Consider the following 26,503-nt stretch of genomic DNA (forward strand, 5'->3'; position numbering starts at 1 on the left):
TTATGGTTGTGAGATTGTTAATCTAGTTTTTTTTTTTTTTTTTGCCACAATCATAGTTTGCTTGTGGATGCAATCAATCAGTGTTGGTTGACATTTCTAATCAGTTTGTAGTAAATCAAAATCAGCTTGGTGACAATAAACTCGGATGGTACTAGTTAAAGGATTTTGCTGCTCTATTTGTGTAGCTTGGTTGGAAACAATACATGGTGTTAACTTTTTTTTTTTTTTTTTTTCCAAATAAATCAGTAGATCTTGGCTAACATCCAAGAAAGAATTACCTGTGGAATTTATCAAATGATCATGACATTATGAACTTGGTTAGCTTGAAGTTTCCTTCAAATATGAAAGTCATGGCACTGACAAGAAAATACTTGTGTGACATTTACAGATATTTGAAAGTAGGAAGCTGGTGCTTGTTGATATTAAAGCCTTTTAGCTGAGTCCTTTAATGATTCTAGTAGGGAACCACAATTAGTGTGGCATCTACATGTATTTACATAAAGGGTTGGGAAAACAGGTTAAAAGAGACCGTCTCAGTTTAAGCAGTTGGGTTCATGGATGCATCACTCTCTGTAAACACGGGAGCAGAAATGTCGGGTTCTGGTGGTAGACGAGGTGGTTGGATCATCTCTTTAATTGTCATAGCTCTCTCTCTCTCTCTCTCTCTCTCTCTCTCAGATTAGTACATGTTGTATCTCTAGTTGTCTTCATGCACACTTGTTCAGCACAAAAGGAGGAAAAAACAAAAAATCCTTTTTCTTAGCTAAACATGTGTTTTTCTTGTTTGATCAGGAACTGTAATGTGCTTGACGCTTGCCGCTGGAGGATGGCAAGCAAATTTGATTGTATATCTGATTCGGGAATATAACGTGAAGAGCTGCTGCTCGGATAGTCAGATTTCAAATGTGATCAATGGTTGCACTAATTTATTTCCCGTCATTGGATCAATTATTGCAGACTCTTTCTTGGGCTGTTTCCCTGTCATCTTCATCTCTTCTGGTATCTCTTTGCTGGTAATAGTCTCACTCGATTTCTATTCTTACGCTCACAAGTGCGCACACACACACACACACACACACACACAAAGGAGTTATGATATTTTTTCTTCTTCAGGATGTCTGCATTTTCTAGGAAAGAATTTTAGTTTCACTCATTGAGAAAATATAGAAAGCAGTTTTGAAGTATCAGTTGATGAATTTAGTAGTGTCTTCACATATATAGCAGTATGATATTAAACAATGTTACTTTATATATATATATATATATATATATATATATATATATATATATATAAATATTTTAATGCTCTACATGATTGCCTAAAAGCGATGGAAATAAAATGAAATATCTCAATCCTAGAATAGGTTCAGACCAAAAAAAGAAAAAGAAAAAAGAATCCTAGTATAGGTTAGTGGCAGAATTCCATCTTTTCTTCTTGTATCCACCTATTAGCAACCCCTGCAGCTTATATGGGTCCAGTACATCAGAAAAAAAATGATCTTCCTGTTGAAAAAAATTATTTTATTCCTTGAAAAAATTATTTTACAGAAAGTTGCTTTTTTTTTTTTTTTGCTTGCAATTCATTACCATTTACCCTTTCAGGGAATGGTCTTATTCACTTTGACTGCAACTGTTGACTCATTGAGGCCTCCAGCATGTGAGAATGGATCAATCTCATGCAGACCACCATCAAGAATTCAGTTTGCAGTCCTCTATGCCAGTATAGATCTAGCATCAAGTGGGGTGGGAGGCGATCGCTTTACTATAGCAACAATAGGAGCAAATCAATTTGATAAACTGAAATATCAAGGGATTTTCTTTAACTGGTTTTTCTTCACACTATATACAGCTTCTGTCATAAGTGCTACTGCCATTGTCTATATTGAGGACAATGTCAGTTGGGGATTAGGATTTGGCCTATGTGCTGTTGCTAATTTGATTGGTTTAATCATTTTCTTTATGGGGAGCCATTTATACCATCACGATAAGCCACAGTGTAGCCCATTCATGAGTTTAGCTCGTGTTATGGTTGCAGTATCCAGAAAAGGAAGGTCCTACTCTCATCCGGGATAGATGATGACCACTACAGGAATGATGGAAAGGCAGAGATGTTGCCTGCAACACCTAAAAAGAGTTTCGGGTGCAAATTTGACTTACCTCCCATGTCCATATACTTCTGTTTATAACCTTCATCTTCCTTGAATATTAAGAAACCTGGAATAATCAGTATTTTTTTTTGTTCTTTTGGATATAGGAGATATATTACTCTTGAGTATGGTAGAAGAAAAGTAGAACAGTTCACTTAAACTGAAGTTTTATAAAAAACTCACAGGAAAACACCAAACTCCAAAGATAGTCCAGAACTAATAAGATCTCTTAGCTCAAGAACTGTAGCAATCTTATTTGATACTTGTGGCTGAATTATTAATCTTATTTGAAACTCATAAAGACTTGAAAGTAATTTTCCACATTATACAACTGAAACAATGAATGATTAATATGTTGTATTCGTATGTTGAAATGTTTTGCTCATGAAAGCAGATTTCAGCAAGTATTTTCTCTTATGGAAGGCAAAATGATCATATCCTGGCAAAAGGAGTCTTTAATTAGTCTTGCATGTATACTCACATTTATTTTACCTTCCTATGTTCCTTACAAACAGATTTACATAGGCCCTTGATTTTCTTGGTATACAACTCTATCCTTGTAAGAAATGTATGCCTCTTCCTTCTTCGCATTGTGAGGACCAGTTGAAAAGATAATTAGAACATTTTACACCAATGTGCATGATCTAGGAAAGAGAGAAGGAAATTTGTCTTAAAGACGTTTTTGTGTCAGCAACATGGTGCATATAATTATTAGTGAGAGAATATTGGAAATTTTTTTAGTAAGTTTGTCCCTGGCATAGCAAACAGAATTTAATCCTTCCTATTCTTCTGCTAAACAGACATAGCTCAAAAGTCAACTCATCACAAATTTGACCTAACAATACCTAGCATACTTTGCATTGTGCATTTGAGATGAAGCATTGTTAACGAACAAGAAGATTAAAGATGCAAAGTCTTGAAACTCATCATTGCTCTGTTATCATTGAATTGTCAATTACATGGCGAATGGTTCTGTTGAGAATATATACATCTCACATGGGAAAAATGGGAATTGCATATGGATTTATAAGGGTTTGAGCGCTCCACACGTGTATGGCTTGCCAATTGGTTTTGGATGTGAACTCCAGATTACTTCCTATGAGTTTATAAGGGTTTGGGCCACTCCATCCATTGCCAATTGGGAATGTATATATTCTCAACAATAGTGAGATTAGTGCTGGATTTGCACATCACTTAATCCAAAAGGATGTAGTTTGGATTTAGTGATGTGCGATGACACTATCTGCAGTGTCAAGGGGCCAGCAAGCTTCTCGTCCATGTGGTCTTCTGTATACTTTCATGATAGTTTAATGGGAGGCAAAGCAATATGAGCTGATTAATTTAACACCATATAAACCTTATCATTTGGCATTCGTGATCCAGCAATTTGGCCCGCTTGGATATGCTAGTCAAACATAACAAAGGCAAAGAGAAAGTTTGGGAATTTCTGATGTATTGATCTTCTCCAAAGATGGAGTACATATACAAAGTATACACATTCCTAATAGGAAACTAATTACACAGTGATATTCTCCCCCTTAACTACATAATATTCTCCTTAACTATACAATCCTAATTATACTACAATTCCTACAATTATGGAGAGTGACTCACGCCAACACTCCCCCTCAAGTTGGAGCATACAGATCACGGATGCCCAACTTGTCAAGTGAGTCACAAAACGCTTTGCTAGAAAATGCCTTTGTAAGAATGTCCGCCAACTGCTCCTTAGTAGGTACGAAGGGAAAAGAGATGATTTGTTGATACGCCCAAAATAGACGCTCAACTTAACCCTGCAAAATGTAGTCGTTAGCAATATAGAGTAAGCAAGGATCGTTCAAGCCGGGGATTGAGGGTAACTATATTAATCACACAAAAGAAAACAAAAGAAAACAAAACTATTACTAAAGAAAACGTCACACACAAAAAGAAAAGAGAGAAAGATGGAGGGACAGATAGGGGATAGAAGAGGGCACTGCAATCCTAAAAACGAAACTGATTTGGGGTTTTTGGGTTTTTAACGAAAATAAACAGAAAACAAAGAAAAGAAAACGATTTTGAATTAGGGTTTTGAAAGATAATGATGAAGATGTTAGGAACTCGGAAATCCACCACCAAAATATGCTTGAGACAAATTTATCATCCTAGTTTCAATTACTAAGTCGTGAAAAAGGTTTCAATCAAGAACAAACCATGAATGCATGCATAAGTTCTTATCACTTCCCTAGATTACTTAAGCAAGATGAACGCACCATTACTAAGCCTTTAGAATAAACAATCAAGGTATAGAACGCTATCCTATCAACAATTCATTCTAAGCATTAATCACATGTGGAAGTTTGATCGAAACAAGTATGCAAAACTAGTGTGGAACGCCTACCTAGCATGCAATCCTTTTTATTTGGTTTCACCTATTGTCCTATAGGTTTTACTACCATTGAAATAAGCATTATTAACCGTTTAGGAGATTAAAATACCTATTTCTAGCCCCACTCACATGATCATAATATTTTATGTGCGCATTCATAAAACATAAACATGCAAGAGTTATCTGTAAACCAAAACCAAATAAACAATTTCACAACAAAGCAATCACGAAACTAGGAATCAAAATATTGTCAAAGACATATCTTAGGGGCTTCAAACCTCGCCCCTAACAAAAGTAGATTAGCCACACATTGTCTTAAAATTCACAACTAAAAATATATGAGTTTGATTTACAAGAAAATAAAAACCGTAAAGGGCAGAAGATGAGAGCCACGAATTCACTTTTAGGCAGCCTCGAACGCAAGAACTTCCTTCAAGATAGTACACGGCAAGGCTTGATGAAGATGGATGATGGTGTGCACGGTTTTTGCTCTTGGAGGACTTGGGAATTTTAGACTTTGTGTGCTAGGGTTTGGGAGCAGAAGATGGCGCTGTAGGATGGTGTTTTTCAACGTGTTCTGCTGTTCTATATATATGTGGAGCATCCTCAAGTTTCCTTTTCCAATTCTGCTTTGAAAGCCTCCCCTAGTTGCTTGAGGATTACTCTACTTGGTGCATAATTAAATGATTTTCAAGCCTTAATAATCTTCCCAAAATCTTGAGGAATCATTCTAGGACTCTCCTTGTAATTTTCAGCATCAATAAACTTCCAAAAAATGCACCCAAAATTCGTCCATAGAAGATTTCTGCCAAACAGTCCTGTTTTGACTAGGATTCAATTTCTGACTCTGAAGCTTCCTTCTTGGACAAGAAACGACTTCGTCTTGACAGGTTTCTGGATGGTTCTTGACTCCCACGTGTTCTATGACATCATATCTTCTAGATTCATCAACAACCTTCTGGAAAAACTCCAAGAAAATCGCCGGAAAAGATCTCCCAAAAACCTTCGTGAAAAGCTGACAGTTTCTGCCTTATCGGGAAGCCTGTTTTGCATTTGATTTATTGCTGCCTCGTTGACGTTTCTGACCAGTTCTTTAGCTCTAGTTCAAGTATAACATCATGTCTTCAAGGTTCGCTGGCCCTTTCTGCATAGGTGCAGCTGGAAGAATGCAAGAATTTCTCCTCAAAACCGTTCCCAGAAAGTTGATTCTGAAACTGCAGTTTTCTGCTTTGCAGCAACTGTTTTGCACAATGATTTCCGTGGACTTCCCTTGTGATTTCTGGCCAAATGGTTGATCAAAATAAGTCCTCTTCATCAGTACTTCATGATCCATGGCTTCGTTGCTCTCTTTAAGCTCTTATTTCTCTTGAATCACTCCACGAACTACCTAAAAAGAAAACAAAGTTAAAACTGACTTTTTAAAGGAAATAGCCAAGAAAAGTGTAGAGGATTGCACATTATATTTGTCGCATTTATGCTCCTATCAAATTCCCCCACACTTATCTTTTGCTAGTCCCTTAGCAAAATCAAAACAAAGAAAATAAAACAAAGACTCGAAAGACTCAAAACAAACTATGCCTTCAACATTGTTGTCTCAGAAACCTCTTACTTTCATAGCATCAAGATTAGCACGCAACCAAGATTCAATCATAAGAATTCGAGAGTTAATTAAAACATATATTCCACATATAAGCATGTAAGACACGGGGGTGACAATGGTGATGGGTGGAGCTCAGCATGTATCAAACAAGTATGATTCAACCTCACAGGATTCACCACTCTTTCTTCTCTCAGATCAAGGCTAATGCTTAAAAGCTTTTTCACTCAAATATATGTGATAGATGATAATATTTTCGACAAACAAAAATCTCACATATATAAAGAAAGAAAAGGCTATGTCGAAATCTATGCATTTTTTTTTTTTTTTTTACGATCTCATGAAGGATACCAACTACTCGCCGAACGGACCAACCATATGCTCAACTCTTGTAACCAATCTCCACAGATCAAAGGCTGCCCATCTTAAGGATCAAAGAGGTCTTACTTCAAGGTTGTAATGAGGCCAAGGTTTAGGGGTTTAAAGAATCGAAAGGGTAAAGACTATCACAAAGTGTTCTAAAAACCTAGTGGAGCTTTCATTGAAGTATTGAGACGTCTTCTTGTACACACCAAAGCATCTTGCAACATTGAACTTCTTGTATGTCTTTATTGAGGGCCGAATGTCATTGTGTTGGACCCTTGCTTCATTCTACTCTTCCTTTAAACACTTGTGAAATAGGACAAAGACCAAATTCATCGTACTTAGGCCTTCACTTCAAAACAAAACTCCTTATCCACAATGAGGGGACTAAAATCCATAAATACTTTCACATTTTTTTTTTATTTTATTGCCGTACACTTTTTTTTTCTTTTCTTCTTCTTTTTTTTTTTTTTTCGGCATACAATTTTTTCTTTCTTCATCATGGACAAGTCTTTTCCCCCACACTTATTCTTCCTCATCATCTTTTTTGTAGTGCCTTCAAAATCTTGTATGTCTCGTGAATTAGCTCCACTAAATCCTTACAACAAGGGTATGGATATAACTATACTGAGGTTTAAGGGTTAAGATTTGGAAGGTGATGAAAGAAAAAGGTTTAAATGTAGGCTCAAAGGGGTTGAACTAAGGGGTGTACATCTTGTGTACATAAATGGGACACAGGCTATTTTTGGCTTTGGTGGAAGTTCCTAGGTGCCTTTATCCTTTCCAGAATCAGGAACATGTATTGATAAAAGTTTCGACCAGCACAAGAGCAAGTTCTAGTAATCTCTAGAGTCCGTTAAACTTAATCTGTGGCAAGCAGTCAATCAAAGAGAAAGATAATGAGATCACTAAGCATCGCCAAGAAAATAAGAATATATATATTTTTTTTCAATAAACACTCACAAAGAATGGCAAATAGGCTCAAATTCTCACAAGGGTTATTATGAATCAAAACTCATCATCAACATGCTCATAATTCTGTACCAAGGTCAACAAAAACCACATCTACTACACAATCATATGCTTTACATATATCGTAATTAACCAAAGAATTATTTTAACATCATCTCAACATTGTGATCCTCTTTTATCCATAATTTCAGAGATTAAGTTCATCCTAGACAGTTGAGAGGCAACCTAAGACTCGAACAACAAAACAAAAACTGAAAACAAGAACTAAAGACTCCAAAAGAAAGGAAATAACTAACGATTTTTTTTTTATTTTTTTTTTTTTTTATAAGACTCAAATTCAAATTCCCTTCCCCCACACTTGAATCATACATTGCCCTCAATGTATGGCAAATTAAATCAAACAATGCATAATAGAAGCATAAAGAAGGGAAATCAAAAAGAAGAAAAGAAGAAAGGTGAAAAGGTTAATAGAAAATCTCCCCCTCGTAGACCTCCCATGCTCACGACCTTTGGAGATGACAACCAAGACCCCAACCTCAAGACCAGAAGGTCTTGACTTCCTAACGTAAGCTCCGTGCTATATTGACTCCAAAAGAAGTGATGATGGGTTGAAAAGAAGGGAAGGAACGAAAAGTGCACTTTCGACTTCACAATTTTGTGTCATGAGGCCAACTTCCAGCCCTTATAACTGCAGCAGGGACTGCCCACTGGATGAGATGCTTCTGGGAGCTGAAAGTAGGTGTTATAAGCTATCCGTACATATGTGGCACGTCTCCTAACTCCAGATAGATTGAAAATGGCAGCCCTGCAAAGTTAGAAGAAAAACAGAAATTTGGACAGAAAAGCTGAGAAAAGGACCCTTACCCACTCAAACCTTTATTCCGGGAGCATCACTGGTCTGATGGACGAGATGTTTGGCCTGAAGGTAGTATACATATAGAGCTTTGAGTCCATGTAAAGAACTCCTCATTTCATCCACGGAAATATGCCCAGTTTCTCCTTTTCTGGGACACAACTGCGCAGTGTTCTGTTTTCCTGGGCTGACCTTTCTGCATTCAAAGTGGAACTGGGAACGCATATGAACTCCGAATCCAGTTCTGTAAAAACCTACAGAAACTAGACTCAACTATCTTTCCATTCATGTATGGTACATCTCCTAACTCCAGGGGAGCTGAAAACGGCGGCCAGTCAAAGTAGACTGATCTGCACGTCTGGACTCTGTTTCGCACAAAAAGTGACACTTTTTCATACTCTTCTACACTGTTAAACCTACACAAACACAAAACACATCAAAATGAACTAAATATAAAACAAAGAAATAAAGAAAGCATCCTTTGGGTTGCCTCCCAAGAAGCGCTTGAATTTAACGTCCTGCAGCCAGACGGAGTTATTCTTTTAGTCCATGGGAGGTGGTGTATCATGGAGGTTCGCCTCCTCTACACTATGCTCCATAAATGCATCATAGTAAGGCTTCAAGCGGTGGCCATTCACCTTGAATTCGTTCCCACTCTTCTCACTCTTAATCTGAATTGCACCATGAGGAAACACATTAGTAACAATGAAAGGACCAACCCAACGAGATTTAAGCTTACCAGGAAAGAGTTTAAGACGAGAATGAAATAAAAGAACTTTCTGACCCACAACAAAGGTTTTTCCACGAATCATCTTATCGTGAAAAGCCTTTGTTTTCTCTTTGTAAATCCTTGCACTTTCATATGCATCATTCCTCATCTCTTCCAACTCGTTCAGCTGTAGCTTTCTATGAAGTCCGGCCTCGTCAATGCTCATATTGAACTCCTTCACGGCCCAAAAAGCTTTATGCTCAAGTTCCACAGGTAAATGGCAGGCTTTTCCGTACACCAACCTAAAGGGACTCATCCCTATTGGTGTTTTATACGCTGTTCTATATGCCCAAAGTGCGTCCTCCAATCTTTGGCTCCAATCCTTGCGGTTGGGATTCACAGTCTTCTCCAATATTTTCTTGATTTCTCGATTTGAGACCTCAGCTTGCCCACTTGTTTGCGGATGATAAGGCGTAGAGACCTTATGAGTGATATTGTACTTCTTGAGCAAAGCTTCAATGGTCCTATTGCAGAAGTGGGATCCTCCATCACTTATGAGTGCTCTTGGCATTCCAAACCTAGAAAATATGTTAGACCGAATAAAATCTGCAACAACTCGAGAATCATTAGTACGGGTGGCTTTTGCTTCCACCCATTTCGAGACATAATCCACAGCAAGTAATATATAAAGAAAACCTTGAGATGAAGGAAAAGGCCCCATAAAATCTATACCCCACACATCAAAAATTTCAACAACAAGAATAGGAGTTAAAGGCATTTGATTTTTAGGTCCTAAATTTCCAACTCTTTGGCATCTATCACAAGTCAAACAAAAAGCATATGCATCTTTAAACAAACTAGGCCAATAAAAACCAGATTCCAACACCTTAAGAGCAGTTTTCTTAGAACCAAAGTGACCACCACAATTTTTAGTATGACAAAACGATAAGATATGATTAAATTCAGATTGAGGCACACAACGTCTTATCAAACCATCACCACAAAATTTCCATAAGTAAGGCTCATCCCAAACAAACCGATTTGCATCTCTTTTAAGTTTATCTTTCCTAGCATGCGATAGAGTGCTTGACAATTTCTTTGTAACTAAATAATTCACAATATCCGCATACCAAGGAACACTTACCTCAAGTCCGAAAAGTTGCTCATCTGGGAACGTCTCAACCATAGGAATGGTGTCCTCATCATGTACTATGCGGCTCAAATGGTCTGCAACCACGTTCTCACTTCCCTTTTTGTCTTTTATTTCGACATCAAATTCTTGGAGAAGTAGAATCCATCGAATTAGCCTTGGTTTTGCCTCCTTCTTTGAGAATAAATACTTCAAAGCTGCATGATCAGTGTAAATAACAACCTTAGTTTGAAGTAAATAAGATCTAAATTTTTCAAGAGCAAAAACAACAGCTAATAATTCTTTTTCCGTAGTTGAATAATTCAATTGAGCATCATTCAAAGTTCGAGAGGCGTAGTAGATGGCATAAGGCTTTTTGTCTTTTCTTTGACCAAGAACTGCGCCTACTGCATAATCTGAAGCATCACACATGAGCTCAAAGGGCAAGGACCAATCCGGAGGAAGCATGATAGGAGCAGAGGTCAGAAGTTCCTTCAATTTTTCAAACGCCACCTGGCATTCCTTAGACCATTCAAACGCCACATCTTTCTGCAATAGTTGACATAGGGGTCTTGCAATTTGAGAGAAGTCCTTGATAAAGCGTCTGTAAAATCCTGCATGTCCAAGAAAAGAACGAACCTCTCTCACAGAAGTGGGAGAGGGTAAGTAGCGAACAAGATCAACCTTAGCTTTATCTACTTCTATTCCCCTAGAAGAAACAATATGCCCTAGAACAATACCTTGAGTAACCATGAAGTGACATTTTTCCCAATTTAGAACAAGGTTTGTTTCAATGCAACGTTTCAAGATTAATTCTAGGTTTCCTAAGCAATTTTCGAAACTATCTCCAAAAACACTAAAATCATCCATGAAAACTTCAATTATTTTCTCAATATAATCAGAAAAAATACTAAGCATGCATCGTTGAAACGTACCTGGGGCATTGCAAAGTCCAAATGGCATTCGACGGTAAGCAAAGGTGCCAAAAGGACAAGTGAAAGTGGTTTTCTCTTGATCCTCTTGAGCTATGCATATTTGATTATAACCAGAATAACCATCAAGAAAACAATAAAAAGAATGACCAGCTAACCTCTCAAGCATTTGATCGATGAAGGGCAAAGGAAAGTGATCTTTTCTTGTGGTGGCATTGAGTTTCCTATAATCGATGCAGACTCTATGTCCAGTGACAGTTCTTTGGGGCACAAGCTCATTCTCTTCATTCTTCACCACCGTTATTCCGGACTTCTTAGGAACTACTTGAACCGGTGAAACCCATTTGGAGTCCGAAATAGGGTAGATAACGCCACAGTCAAGGAGTTTGATAACCTCCTTCTTCACCACTTCCATCATAGGAGGGTTGAGACGTCTTTGAGCTTCCCTTGCTGGTTTTGACCCCTCCTCAAGAAGGATTCGATGCACACAAGTAGTAGGGCTTATTCCTTTGATGTCAGCCAAAGTCCATCCAATTGCAGTCTTGTGTGCCTTGAGAACTTCCACGAGTTGTTCCTCTTGTATAACCGTGAGTTTGGAGGCGATGATCACAGGCAAAGTTTCATTATCTCCCAAATAAACATACTTCAAGTGATCCGGTAAAGGTTTAAGTTCAAGTGACGGAGCCTGAACCACAGAAGGAAGAAGTTTATTAGTAGATAATTGAATTGACAAAGGAGGAGTATACCGTTCATGACGTGGTAGTGTCTCAAGGGAGGCTACGGTTTTGATCATGGCATCATCCAACGTTTCTTTGAGCTTCTTTGTAGAAATTGGGGTGCCATTGCATGTGAATCCGATCCCTTGCTCAATGGTGATTCCCAACATGTCCTCATTCATTGCTTTTAAGAATTCCTGCGCAAGTGTATCAAAAACATCAATAGAAAAGCAAGAATTAATTTCATGTAAAGGATACCTCATGGCTTCAAAAATATTGAAGCCAATCACTTCGCCATCAAATTCCATGGTCAATGAGCCTGCATAGACATCAATCTTAGTCCTTGCAGTTCTCATAAAAGGACGTCCCAACAAAAGTGGCGTTGGAGTCAAAGGGGACTCTTCCATCTCTAAAACATAAAAATCCGCGGGAAAAATTAGCTTGTCAACCTGCACAAGAACATCTTCCAAAAGGCCTTTTGGATATGCATTAGATCGGTTTGCTAATTGAATGATAACATTATCCTTTTTAAGCTCACCTAGGCCTAGAGATGTATAAACAGAATATGGCATAACATTTATGGATGCACCTAAGTCTAGCATAGCATTGTCAAATCTAATGTTACCAATCACACATGGAACAGTGAAACTGCCAGGATCCTTGCATTTAGGAGGAAGTTTTCGATCAATAAGGGCAGAAACATTGGCGCCAACTTTCACTACTTCCTTCTCACGAATGTGTCTCCTTGTAGTGCAAAGCTCTTTCAAAAATTTTGCATATTTTGGTACTTGCTTCAACGCATCAAGGAGAGGGATGTTTATTTGCACTTTCTTAAAGACTTCCAAGATAGCTTTCTCACTTTCATCTTTCTTGGATTTTTCAAATCTGCTTGGAAAGGGCATGGAAGAAGGAAAAATATTAGTATTAACCGGAATGGAAGAGTTGGACGTTTTACCTTTTGTTTCTGGGTTCGTTGGGGATTGCAATGAACTTTCAATCCTGGACGTAGCAGGGTCTGGGATTGCAACGTTTGTTTCAATCCTGGACGTCGCTGGGCCATTTTTTTCCTTCCTTTTTGAAGTTGGCGTCTCCTCTTCTTCATCAATGTGCACGGTGGTGTTCTTTTGTATCTTGGGGACGTCATTGATGACCTTTCCACTTCTGGTGGTGATGGCATTGGCGGATTCAAAGCTTCCCTTTGGATTTGGAATAGTATTACTTGGAAGCTTACCACCTTCAGGGCCTTTTGTCATGAAATCAACCACTTGGCCAAGCTGTTTCTCCATTGCTTCCATCCTCTTTTGCATGAGATTCTGACCTTGCATCAAATTGTTGGTTTGATTTTGCATTTGATTCTGGTTCTGCAACAAAGTCTGAGTAGAAGCAGTTAAAGTTTTGATAATCTCATCATAGTTATTAGGAGAAGATGATGAAGAATTTAAAGGAATAGAGTTTAGAGGAGCCTGAGGTTTTTGGTAAAAACCAGGTGGAGCACGATTGTAATTGGCGTTTGGGGAAACTCCTTGGACGTTGTCATTGTCTCTCCAACGGAAATTTGGGTGATTTCTCCATCCTTCATTATATGTGTTCGAGAAAGGATCATTACGAGGACGATTCTGCCCTTGTTGGAAGCCAATGGCGTTGACTCCTTCATTGTCCATGAGTTGAGGGCATTGATCAGCTGCATGCCCTTGCATTGAGCACACTCCACAAGCCATGACTTGTCCTTTCATTCCCTGAGAAACAATAGAAGTAAGCTTGTTAATTTTATCTTCCAATTGAACCAAAGTACTTACCTCATGGACCTTTTCACGTGTATGGGTGGACTTGGAACTTCCATATTGTTGTTGATTCAAGGCCCTATTCTCAATTAAGACCATTCCAGCTGCAGGTTCCTTATCAACAAATGATCCTCCAGAAGCTGCATCGAGCATATCTCTTTCCAAGTTGGTGAGACCATCATAGAAGCAAGTGAGCAAGGTTTCCTCCTTCATGCCATGTTGAGGGCATTGAGTGATAAGAGTCTTGAACCTTTCATAGTACTCTGCGTAGGACTCATCCTGCCCTTGTTGAATGCCACTTATCTTCTTCCTAAGCATGATGATACGAGATGTAGGGAAGTATTTTTCCAAAAACGCTTTCATCATGCCTGCCCAAGATGTGATGCGTCCACTTGGCAACTCATAAAGCCATTGTTTTGCCTTGTCAGCCAACGAGAATGGGAAGGCTTTCAACTTCAAAATTTGCTCATCAGCTCCTTGTGGCTTCATGCTTGTGCAAATGAACTGAAACTCCATTAAGTGCTGATTGGGATCTTCCATAGAGAGTCCATGGAATGTAGGAAGACGATGAAGTAGCCCAGACTTCAACTCAAAGTCAGCTGTTGCTCCCTCAGCTGCAGCAGGGTAGGTTATACAAGTGGGGACGCCACCTGGTGGAATCACAGAGGTCGAAAGTTGCCTAATGGTGAGAGCCATTGGTTGAGGTGCTGGCGTTGAAGGTCGCTCTTGGAAGAGTGATGGGATGTCGTACACCTCTTCTTCTACTTTTGGTGAAGACGAGCTTGCTTCCTTAAGCTTTTTGTTGATTCGAATTGTTTTTTGTAACTCAGGGTCAAAAGGAACAAGCTCACCTTTTGGATTTCTCCTTGTATGCATACACGAATTGAAATACCTGAGGAGAAAACAAAAGCAGCGTTAAGAATCAAAGAAGAAAAACGAAAAACAAGGAAATATATATAGGGTACGAAAAAAATGTAAAGATTAAAACAAAAACAAATTGGATTTCAATTAGAAATCGTAAACCAAGTTAGAAAAGAAATAGAATTCTAATCGTTAACAAAAACTTTCTCTCTAAGTCGTTCGGTAACTCCTTTCCAACACGACCAGGTAGGTAAGGAACGATTTTGGTGGAGACAAAGCTCACTTGAAAACGCTTCTCGTATCCAGACCAATCCTAGACATCGTGTTGTAATAAGATGCGCCTAGTTAAAATAGAGATAGAGTTAATGTTAAAAACAAGAATTCCAAAACTATTCAAGTATGATTTACAACTCCTAATCGAAACTTTAAACAAACTAAAAATTAAAAGTGTGAAAAATAAGTATTTTTCAATCCCCGGCAACGGCGCCAAAAATTGATACGCCCAAAATAGACGCTCAACTTAACCCTGCAAAATGTAGTCGTTAGCAATATAGAGTAAGCAAGGATCGTTCAAGCCGGGGATTGAGGGTAACTATATTAATCACACAAAAGAAAACAAAAGAAAACAAAACTATTACTAAAGAAAACGTCACACACAAAAAGAAAAGAGAGAAAGATGGAGGGACAGATAGGGGATAGAAGAGGGCACTGCAATCCTAAAAACGAAACTGATTTGGGGTTTTTGGGTTTTTAACGAAAATAAACAGAAAACAAAGAAAAGAAAACGATTTTGAATTAGGGTTTTGAAAGATAATGATGAAGATGTTAGGAACTCGGAAATCCACCACCAAAATATGCTTGAGACAAATTTATCATCCTAGTTTCAATTACTAAGTCGTGAAAAAGGTTTCAATCAAGAACAAACCATGAATGCATGCATAAGTTCTTATCACTTCCCTAGATTACTTAAGCAAGATGAACGCACCATTACTAAGCCTTTAGAATAAACAATCAAGGTATAGAACGCTATCCTATCAACAATTCATTCTAAGCATTAATCACATGTGGAAGTTTGATCGAAACAAGTATGCAAAACTAGTGTGGAACGCCTACCTAGCATGCAATCCTTTTTATTTGGTTTCACCTATTGTCCTATAGGTTTTACTACCATTGAAATAAGCATTATTAACCGTTTAGGAGATTAAAATACCTATTTCTAGCCCCACTCACATGATCATAATATTTTATGTGCGCATTCATAAAACATAAACATGCAAGAGTTATCTGTAAACCAAAACCAAATAAACAATTTCACAACAAAGCAATCACGAAACTAGGAATCAAAATATTGTCAAAGACATATCTTAGGGGCTTCAAACCTCGCCCCTAACAAAAGTAGATTAGCCACACATTGTCTTAAAATTCACAACTAAAAATATATGAGTTTGATTTACAAGAAAATAAAAACCGTAAAGGGCAGAAGATGAGAGCCACGAATTCACTTTTAGGCAGCCTCGAACGCAAGAACTTCCTTCAAGATAGTACACGGCAAGGCTTGATGAAGATGGATGATGGTGTGCACGGTTTTTGCTCTTGGAGGACTTGGGAATTTTAGACTTTGTGTGCTAGGGTTTGGGAGCAGAAGATGGCGCTGTAGGATGGTGTTTTTCAACGTGTTCTGCTGTTCTATATATATGTGGAGCATCCTCAAGTTTCCTTTTCCAATTCTGCTTTGAAAGCCTCCCCTAGTTGCTTGAGGATTACTCTACTTGGTGCATAATTAAATGATTTTCAAGCCTTAATAATCTTCCCAAAATCTTGAGGAATCATTCTAGGACTCTCCTTGTAATTTTCAGCATCAATAAACTTCCAAAAAATGCACCCAAAATTCGTCCATAGAAGATTTCTGCCAAACAGTCCTGTTTTGACTAGGATTCAATTTCTGACTCTGAAGCTTCCTTCTTGGACAAGAAACGACTTCGTCTTGACAGGTTTCTGGATGGTTCTTGACTCCCACGTGTTCTATGACATCATATCTTCTAGATTCATCAACAACCTTCTGGAAAAACTCCAAGAAAATCGCCGGAAAAGATCTCCCAAAAACCTTCGTGAAAAGCTGACAGTTTCTGCCTTATCGGGAAGCCTGTTTTGCATTTGATTTATTGCTGCCTCGTTGACGTTTCTGACCAGTTCTTTAGCTCTAGTTCAAGTATAACATCATGTCTTCAAGGTTCGCTGGCCCTTTCTGCATAGGTGCAGCTGGAAGAATGCAAGAATTTCTCCTCAAAACCGTTCCCAGAAAGTTGATTCTGAAACTGCAGTTTTCTGCTTTGCAGCAACTGTTTTGCACAATGATTTCCGTGGACTTCCCTTGTGATTTCTGGCCAAATGGTTGATCAAAATAAGTCCTCTTCATCAGTACTTCATGATCCATGGCTTCGTTGCTCTCTTTAAGCTCTTATTTCTCTTGAATCACTCCACGAACTACCTAAAAAGAAAACAAAGTTAAAACTGACTTTTTAAAGGAAATAGCCAAGAAAAGTGTAGAGGATTGCACATTATATTTGTCGCATTTATGCTCCTATCATTTGTTGATCCAGCTTCTCTTTGATGAAATGTCTATCAACCTCCACATGTTTTGTGCGATCATGTTGGACAGGATTATGAGCAATTTCAACTGTAGCTCTGTTATCACAGAATAAGGGCATGGCTTTCTTTTGCTTGAACCCTAAATCCCTCAACAAGTGCCTTAACCACAACATCTCACAAACTCCACGAGCCATTCCTCTATATTCTGCTTCAGCACTAGAATGGGCCACCACCTTCTGCTTCTTACTCTTCCAAGTAAATAAATTCCCACCTAAAACTGAAAGTATCCGGAAGTGGACTGCGGATCAGTTATACAACCTGCCCAGTCTGCATTTGTATACCCCAACACATCCAAATGCCTATGCTTAGAAAACACCAACCCTTTTCTAGGAGCAGACTTCAAGTATCTCAAGATCCGAACTACAGCTTCCATATGAGCCTTACTAGGATTATGCATGAACTGACTCACAACACTAACTGCATAAGCTAAGTCTGGTCTAGTGTGTGACAAATAAATTAATCTTCACTAATCTCTGATATCTTACCTTATTCGTAGGTACTTGATCTGGATACTCAACTAACCGATGGTTCTGCTCAATGGGTGTGTTAGCTGGTTGGCAATCAAGCATACCCGTCTGCTAATAAGTCAAGGACATACTTTCTCTGGCTCAACATAATACAATCTTTTCCTCTAGCAACTTCAATTCCCAAGAAATATTTCAAACTCCCCAAGTCTTTCATTTCAAATTCTGCTGATAATGCACTCTGCAACTTCTTAATCTCCTCAAGATCATTACCTGTCACCACCATGTCATCCACATAAATAATTAAAGCTGTAACTTTACCCTTCTGATGCTTAAGGAATAGGGTATGATCTGAATTGCTCTGCCTGTACCCAATCCTTCTCATGAATGTTGTGAATCGACCAAACCAAGCTCTTGAAGATTGTTTGAGGCCATATAGGGGCTTCCTTAAACAACACACCACCTTGACTCCAGTGGAAGTACCATATCCCGGAGGCAAGTCCATGTATACTTCTTCATTTAAATCACCATGCAAGAACACATTTTTAACATCAAATTGTCGCAGAGGCCAATCAAGATTAGCTGCTAGAGACAGAAGTACCCTGATTGTATTGATCTTTGCTACTGGTGCAAAAGTTTCATCATAGTCCACACCATACTTTTGGGTATAACCCTTCGGTACTAGCCTTGCCTTATATCTATCCACCGAACCATCTGAATTGTGTTTCACTGTATACACCCATCGGCACCCAACTGTTTTCTTTCCAAGAGGTAGTGATATTAACTTCCACGTTTGATTTTTTTCAAGTGCATCCATCTCCACAGTCATTGGTTTTGCCCACTTCTCGTCCTTCATCGCATCATGCACTTTACTAGGAAGTGACACAGAAGATAATTAGCTGCAGGATATTTAGTCTTAGCACACAAACTTGGTTCATATTTCTTGGCAGGCTGGCCACAATTGGACCGCTTTGGTAAGACTCGTGTTTGAACATGTGTAGAATCAGTTAAAGGAGTAACACTATCAGACAAAGGTGAGTTATGGGACAAAGGCAAACTACTACGTACCTCAAATGAAGATTGAACAGGGGAGACCACTGATGGAGAGGCAGAGACTGAATGATTAGGAGTTTCTTCTTGAAGGGTAGATGATTCGGCAATTGTCTTTTGTGGTTCGGAATTCACAATGCTCTGTTCGGCAGTTGCATGGCGAAGAGTAGACGATTCAGCAATTGCCTTTTCTGTTTCGGAACTTGCAATGCTCTATTCGGTAGTTGCATTGTGAAGGTTAGACTATTCAACAATTTCCTTTTCTGTTTTGGAACTCGCAATGCTTTGTTCGGCAATTGCCTTTTCTATTTCTGTAGGAGTCTCGTTGGTTTCTGGGGCATTAGACACTTCCTCTTCACTAAACGATCGATCGTTTGAGATAAAGCGATCGATCGTTGGCCCTGTTTGGCACTGTCCTTCATAAAAAACGCCCTGCTCCCCCTTACTATGAGTCGTAGAAGGTGGAAAATAACATGTATCCTCACTGAATGTCACATCTATGGTGATATAAAATCGTTGAGAGGGAGGATGATAACACTTGTATCCTTTCTGCTGAGTCCCATACCCGACAAAGACACACTTGAGAGCCCTTGCATCTAACTTAGAATGTTGGTTCTTATAGAGATGGATAGGCTACACAACCAAAGACACGAGCAAGAAGGGTATTAAGAGATGGAATAGAGACATAACTAGACAATACCTCGAATGGAATACGACCTTGAAGAGAGGAAGATGGGAGACGATTAATAAGATGGGAGACACACAACACTGCCTCTCCCCAAAGGTATTTAGGAATATTGGCACTAAGGAGAAGGGCGCGACCCATGTCTAACAAATGACGATTCTTCTGCTCAATGACCCCATTCTGTTTTGGTGTTTGTGGGCAAGTGGTTTGGTGAACAATTCCATGAGATTGGAAGTAATTACGAAATGAATGATTAACAAACTCCCCCCCATTATCAGACCGAAAGATCTTAATACGAGCATCATATTGGGTACGAACAAGATTATGGAATGCTGTAAAGGCAGAGAAAACTGCATCTTTTGACTTAAGCAAAACAACCCAAGTTAATCTGGTGAAGTCATCATGAATAAAACAAAATAATGCATTCCTGAAAGAGTTGAATTTTTGGAAGGTCCCTATAAATCGGAATGAATTAATTCAAAAGGCATTGTACTAGACTGAAAGCTAGGAGGATAACTAGACCTATGACTCTTGGCTAAAGAACAAGTTTCACAATGTAGACTAGAATCACTTATTCCCCAAAAAAGGGAAGGCATGGACTTCTTCATGACACCAAAGGATGGGTGGCCCAAACGGCAATGCCACAACCACAATTCATTCATCCTATCAGAACTCAATGTCAGGGCAACAGGACCTTGTGGACTTGATGGTGCTTGTGTCGGTCCTCCGTACATGCAATCCAAGTGAAACAGTCTCTCCCTCAGATCTCCCTTGCCAATTATCACCCGAGTGCACAGATCTTGAAAGATAACATACATAGGATAAAAGGTGACAGAACATTTGTTTTGTGTGTTTAATTGAGACACAGACAAAAGGTGATGAGATAAAGAGGGTACATAGAGGACATTATAAAGAGTAATGGACGGTGTAACCTGGACTGACCCAATTCCTAAGACTAGAAAGGACTCACCATTGGCATTAGAGACATGTGTTATGGATGGGGAGGACAACGTGACGAAGAAAGACTTATCATAGGTCATATGATCAGACGCACCAGAATCAATTATCCACGTATTACTACCAGTAAAGCTAGAAACATTTAAAGCAACATCAATTTTACCTCGATTCTCCTGAGTTAGGGAAACATTACCCTTAGTTTGATCTTGACCCTCCACATCATAGAAATCAGGTTCTTGCTCCTGCACCAGTTGGATTGCCGCCTTGCTTTTCTGACCATTGTTACTTCTTTTCCAACCAGAGTTATTGGAGTTGAGTCTTAGCAACTTGGGGCATTGACTCTTGTAGTGGCCAACAGTTTTACAATAGTTGCAAGTCACCTGACTATTGAACAACGAACAAAGGGACAAATCTGCCATTCTTCTTCTTCTTCAAGCAGCAACACAAATCACAAAATTTAACACGGCTAAGGAAGGAGAGGTTGACGGCAAGGTATCGCAAACTTTAGGGTTTTATGGAAAAAGGAACAGAGGATGAAGACAAAGGACAAACTCTTAAAGAGTACAAAGACAAATTTGCAGCAGAAACAAACGAACAGAGTCCTAACGGATCTATGCTCTGATACCAAGTCAAACAGAACAAAAGCAAAGAGAAAGTTTGGGAATTTCTGATGTATTGATCTTCTCCAAAGATGGAGTACATATACAAAGTATGCACATTCCTAATAGGAAACTAATTACACAGTGATATTCTCCCCCTTAACTACATAATATTCTCCTTAACTATACAATCCTAATTATACTACAATTCCTACAATTATGGAGAGTGACTCACGCCAACAATGCTGACATAGATCTTCCAGCCCAGGGGACAGTTGGAAATTATGTTGAACTGATATGAAAGATAGTGTGGTGTAAACTGTAGGAAACATAGTATCATGCACAATAAGTCAATGATGAAATGATAATATTATTCCCTCCACTCACCATGAATAGAAGTTTTGCATCCAATTGCTAGTGATGTGACATAGAGCCAATTTCCACAATTTAACAGTGGTAGCTCTTTTTTGCTGCAGCTTTCTGAACCATGTTGCGCTGAAACTGAAGGAGACTGCAATGCGGACTAAAACACCAGATGGAACAATAGCTCTATGTTTTTGAATAACAAACAAGGTTTTGTAATTAAACAACTTAAGTAAGAAGAACACAGGAATTGCTGACGCAGTGTAAACCTCACCACTGAGGAAACATCACTGCGTGGCTTTTAACGTAGCCAATACGAGGAACAAATCCACTATTAAATCAAATTGTTACGGATCACAAGTCGTAGTATTCAACACAACTACGTTACTAGCAACACAGCTAACTTGTATACAATTTGAAAAACCTATACTCCAAACTCAAGTCTCTCAAAGTCTGATAAGCTTTCAACGAATCAATCTTTCCCTTTCGCCTTGTATCAAGGGCTCACTGATCTCAAGTATGATATGTGAGAAGGAATGCAGTGAACATGAAAGGTAAATATCAAAGAGAGTTTTTGGGAAATCTGTTCATGAAAACTATGCAACACATGAAACAATCAAAAATGCCTAATCCAAAAACTACTTTACAATGCAATTTTAAAAGACCTTTTATAGAGGAGCTAAACTCCCCCTCAATCAAATCTCTTCTTGTCACAGAAAACAAGATAAACATGGAAAGGTTTTTAAAACTGATTTCGACAAACACTCAATGCTTTCCAACTGTTTGCAAATCCAATCTATAATTGATATGCATATCAAGAACATTTTAATGCAAATAAGTGTCACAAATCAACTTAATCAATATGCATATCAATTACAAAATCATGTTAAAGATATGTGATGAATACCGCTTTGAACTCAAGATCAGTGAGACGATTTTCCTTGATTTCCTCTCTATGATTTGATTCTGCAATCTTCTTTTTGTTTACTTGAACCACCGGGGAAATAGGAGAAGCAGTCTCCTAGTTATGTGCAGTCTCTTGTCTCCTAGTGTGAGCCCCGAAAAAATTCAAAGGTTTAGTGAGATCATTTAAGGAATTAAACTCTCAGTCTCGATGGTTATTTTAAATACTCGGGAATGTTTATCCAAATTTTTCACAAGATTGAATATGTTATTTTTGGACTCGATAATAAAATACGCGATGCAACGAGTCTGTGGGAATTTTCGGAGAATTTTTAGGATACCCGAGCTAATTTATATGAATTTTAGAAGTTTTGGGATTATAAACAATTATTTAAGGAAAATGGAAATTGTCTGGTTCAATCTGATCCATTCATTTACCCACCGCTTAATCTGGACCGTCCAAGATTTATTAAGGGGACTATATATAGACCTTCCATCAGACCAACGCATCAGATCGTTCCAGAAGCATCAAGCTCCCTCTGACCCGCGACGTGACCCGACGATCCGAGAACAAGACCCGGTCGGAACTCCTCCGTTCGACCATATCTCGCGGCGGACCACCGGCGTTCGCTTCGTCTCGACGACGCCGACGTGCCTCTGGCCACGGATCATCCATGCACGGACTGTGGAGAGAGATTCGAAGCTTGAAAGGTTTGAACTTTCCGGCGATGCTTCTGCAATTTTCGGCGATCTTCGGGGCTGTGTGAGGTAGGAAAACTAACCCTCTCCTTACGCTCTACGTGCTGGTATAAGTGGTTCTCGAATTCGATTAAGTTTTGATGAATTTGTGTTTTGGGTGATTTCGGGTATCGACGGACCGCCGTCCATGGCGGCGATTCCAGGCTTCTAGTTTCGTTTCTAGCGTCTTGGAAAACCAGTTGAGGTCCGGGGAAGCTTGGCTCCTTGAATTGGCGTTCGGTGATGCTTTGGTCCTTACTACACTTCAAACTGAAGGGAGAAATTGGGTGAGCTCTGCCTGACGTTTACTGAGCTCGGTAGCTGCACGTATAGGCATGCTCAAGATGGCCTATGTTAACGATTCTTTGATTCTCAAAGGTAAATTTGGAATTCCGAAACAGAATCGTTCTCCTGTCAAATTCTGGTTGTGAATTTGGTTTTGTGAATGGTGATTGGAAGCTTGAAGTTGTGTGGTTGATTATTCTGGATATGCAGATAATTGATTCCATTGAAATATGATTCATTATGGTTGGTATTGATTGAACAAGCTGAATAATTATAATGCTGAAACGCAATTGTGATCTTGAATTGAGTATATGGGACATGTGAAAATGGTAAAAAATGGCTTGATTTAATGATGGGTGTCCATAGTAATTGGAGCGGAATTACTATGAGGCGTGATTATTAAGTGAATTGGAAATGTTTGCAAAAAGTTGAAAATTTGGTGTTCTGTCAGATTTCCGGAATGGTACAGATATGTGTAAATCGAGCAAATGGTATAAGAAGTCCAGTAATTGAGACACTATAAAGCTAGATGTGATTGGTCAACTTTGGTCAATCCTGGTCAAACTTGGAGAAGTTGGTCGGACGATTAGATAATCGTTTAATAGTTGATTAATGGATTATTAACGATTATTATGTCGGAATCTAGGACTCCAGTTACCCGAGGAACGAAAGGTTCGTGAATTTCGGACGACTTCGGATTCCAGGTAGGGGATTCGGGGCCTTTCTCGATTAGTAGTTTTCCCGTTTTATATAAAGTGAAGCATGATGCATGTTAAATTATATGGTATGGTTATGTTTAAATGCAATGCATACTAACCATTCCGTGAGAGATATCGTTGATGGCTTGAGAGCGAAGGGTGGCTCTGACTTCCTTGGGTTCGATCCCCAAAACCTCCGGAGGGTTAGCTACACCGGTCGGACGGTGCGCGATTGTAATGACGACCCGATTCCGTGTGTGTAGCTAGGTAGCGGACGCTCTCGCTATGCTTACCTAGTTATGAATTGATTTAAGGTAAGGTCGTGTAGTTGATCTATGGGACTGGCCATCAGGTATTGTTTTGGGCCCGTATTTACTTGAAGTTCATGCATCAGATTTTATATCGGAAAACCATTTAAGTTGTCGTTCTTAAAGAAAATGCATTTACATATGTTTTTATACTGGCGCCACAAAAGTCTATTTAAAAACCTAGCCGGGGTGAAGTCCCTAATGAGCAGCGAGGACGAAAGCTCACCCCTACAACAGTGTGGATGCAGGTACTGTGCACTAATGACGGGATTGACGGACGGAGCGGGTGTGCGGAGTCAACTTCGGTAAATGGTTGTAATGGGAACAGGTTTCGAAGTTTAATTCCATTTCTTGATTGTTTAGTGTTATCTCAGAAGTAGTTGATTGATCATTTATTCTAAATTCGATTCTCGGATATGTCGATTATTTCTTGACTCCTTGTTGACTCAAGCTCTAGACGAACAAATATTTGAAATAAAAGTTTTCAAGTTTTCACCTCAATATTATGTTAGACGTTTTCGCTGTGCGGTTTACAAAAAAAAAATTATTTATTAAAATGCCTTGCGGGGTTCTGGAATGTAAATCGAACCTTCGGTTTATATTTCGGGGTCTCGCAGCGCTGTGACGTGCTCAAGTTGGTGAGGTGCAGTTTGGGTCGTTACACCTAGTGTCTTTGGGAATGTGTGTGTTGAATGAGAATAGTCCAACATACTTACAGACTGCAATGCGGATGGCTCAATTGCAAAGCCATGGTGGCCAGGCACAATCCAACAAGTAGAAGACCTCAAAAGTCTCACTAGAGTTTTCCCTTTATGGTCAGCCAATACTTTTCTCAGTACCCCAATAGCAACCTCCAAGCTCTAACCATGGACCGCCACCTCAGTAATAGACATTTCAAAATCCCAGCTGGCTCCATGCTAGTCTTGGTTCCAATGTCCACCTGCTTTTCTCTCCCACTGATCGATCATTTCCTGAGCCCTATTTGTCATAAACCGACCCATCAATCTCCTACTCCACTTCAGTGACTTGGATTAGGCCATGTGTTAAACATTATCAGTATCAGCATGGCTGTTTCAGCGTTAGTGGAGTCGAAGCGTCTTAAAACAGCTCAAAATTCATGTCAGCTTTGTGGTTGGTATTGGAGAAGCATTTCATGCTCCGGGCCAACTTCAATTGTTGTATCAAAAATTTCCAGTGTCACTTCAAAGCATATATGGCAACTGCAATGGTTGCAGTGATGGTAGGCATTGTTTACTACTTGGGCACAACTTTGATTGATCTTGTTCGAAGAGTTACAGGATGGTTACCAAATAATATAAACCACGGGAGGCTAGATAATGTGTACAGCATGGTAGTGGTGATAGTTGTCTTAACTTCGGTTATTATTTATCATGTGCCAAGTTGTACAAGAATCAGAATGTTAACAAGGGAGTAGTGAAAGGTGCTAAAACTCATAGTCACAGTGAAAAAGCTTGAAATTGAAGCAACAATGGTGAATGAAACCCTAAGCTAGAGGAGGAAGAAGACGAAAAAAGGCAGAGAGAAAAAACAGAGAACCAATTGTATTATACTTTAGTAACCGTACAGTTTTTCTCAACCAAATGAAAATAGTTAAACATGACTATTTATACTACTTAGTTTCTATTACTGGTGTAACAAACCACAGCAAATCACGACACGTGTTCATCATGATCCGATCCATTTTCAGCTTGACTACTCTCTCCTACTCTCTTAACAAAAGGGAGTTCAGGCTCTCATAGTTGACAGCTTTGAGTGCATTCAGCACTCAATACCAGCTATTATACACCATAATTATAATTCTATCAATGTAACCACCTTCTATTTCATAAGAAATAAAAAGGATGTTCAAATCGTCACAGGCTAAAATTTTCAGAAAGCCCCTGCAAAACAATACTGGTGTGTCAGGATGAGGAAAGTTCTTAGTTATAGAATATTACTTCTTTTCCAATTGTATTTGATGATATGCTTAATAGTAGCGAAGGGATTGGAAGGAAAGAAACATCTGGTTCGTACGTAAATGGGTTGGTCCTAGAGAGGCTAGTAGAATTCCATCTTTGCTATATCCAGCTGTCCCTTAGCACCTCAAATATTCAGAGTCATGCAATCTTCTTGTTGAGACCTTCATTATAATCTGTAGCTAGTTTGTGTTTTTAAATTTCAGAGAAGGATGATTCTTTAGCTTGGACTGCAATGGTTGGCTTCTTGAGGCCTCAGTACCAAGCTTGTGTAGAGCACCATTAAGGTCCTCTATGCCTGTATACGAATAGCTTTGGTACCAATTGGAGTGGGAGAGGTACTTGCTTTACTACAGCCATTATCTGTACTAAGGACAATATCAGTTGGGGATTGGGATTC

General features: G+C 39.0%; 1 long non-coding RNA gene, 1 other non-coding gene and 1 pseudogene across 2 annotated transcripts; all 3 read left to right on the forward strand.

Annotated features, from left to right (window-relative positions):
• The first annotated feature begins 205 nt into the window (after positions 1–205).
• LOC133730466 (protein NRT1/ PTR FAMILY 2.3-like) lies at positions 206–25,603 on the forward strand (annotated as a pseudogene).
• Positions 13,779–13,885, forward strand: LOC133734901 (small nucleolar RNA R71). Its single transcript, XR_009858647.1, has one exon. It is a non-coding gene; the product is annotated as a small nucleolar RNA R71 (small nucleolar RNA).
• On the forward strand, positions 22,462–23,417 carry LOC133731813 (uncharacterized). Its single transcript, XR_009856819.1, has 2 exons — positions 22,462–22,866; positions 23,001–23,417. It is a non-coding gene; the product is annotated as an uncharacterized LOC133731813 (long non-coding RNA).
• Positions 25,604–26,503: the final 900 nt, after the last annotated feature.

This window comes from Rosa rugosa, chromosome 2, assembly GCF_958449725.1.
Source record: "Rosa rugosa chromosome 2, drRosRugo1.1, whole genome shotgun sequence".
Taxonomy (NCBI): Eukaryota; Viridiplantae; Streptophyta; class Magnoliopsida; order Rosales; family Rosaceae; genus Rosa; species Rosa rugosa.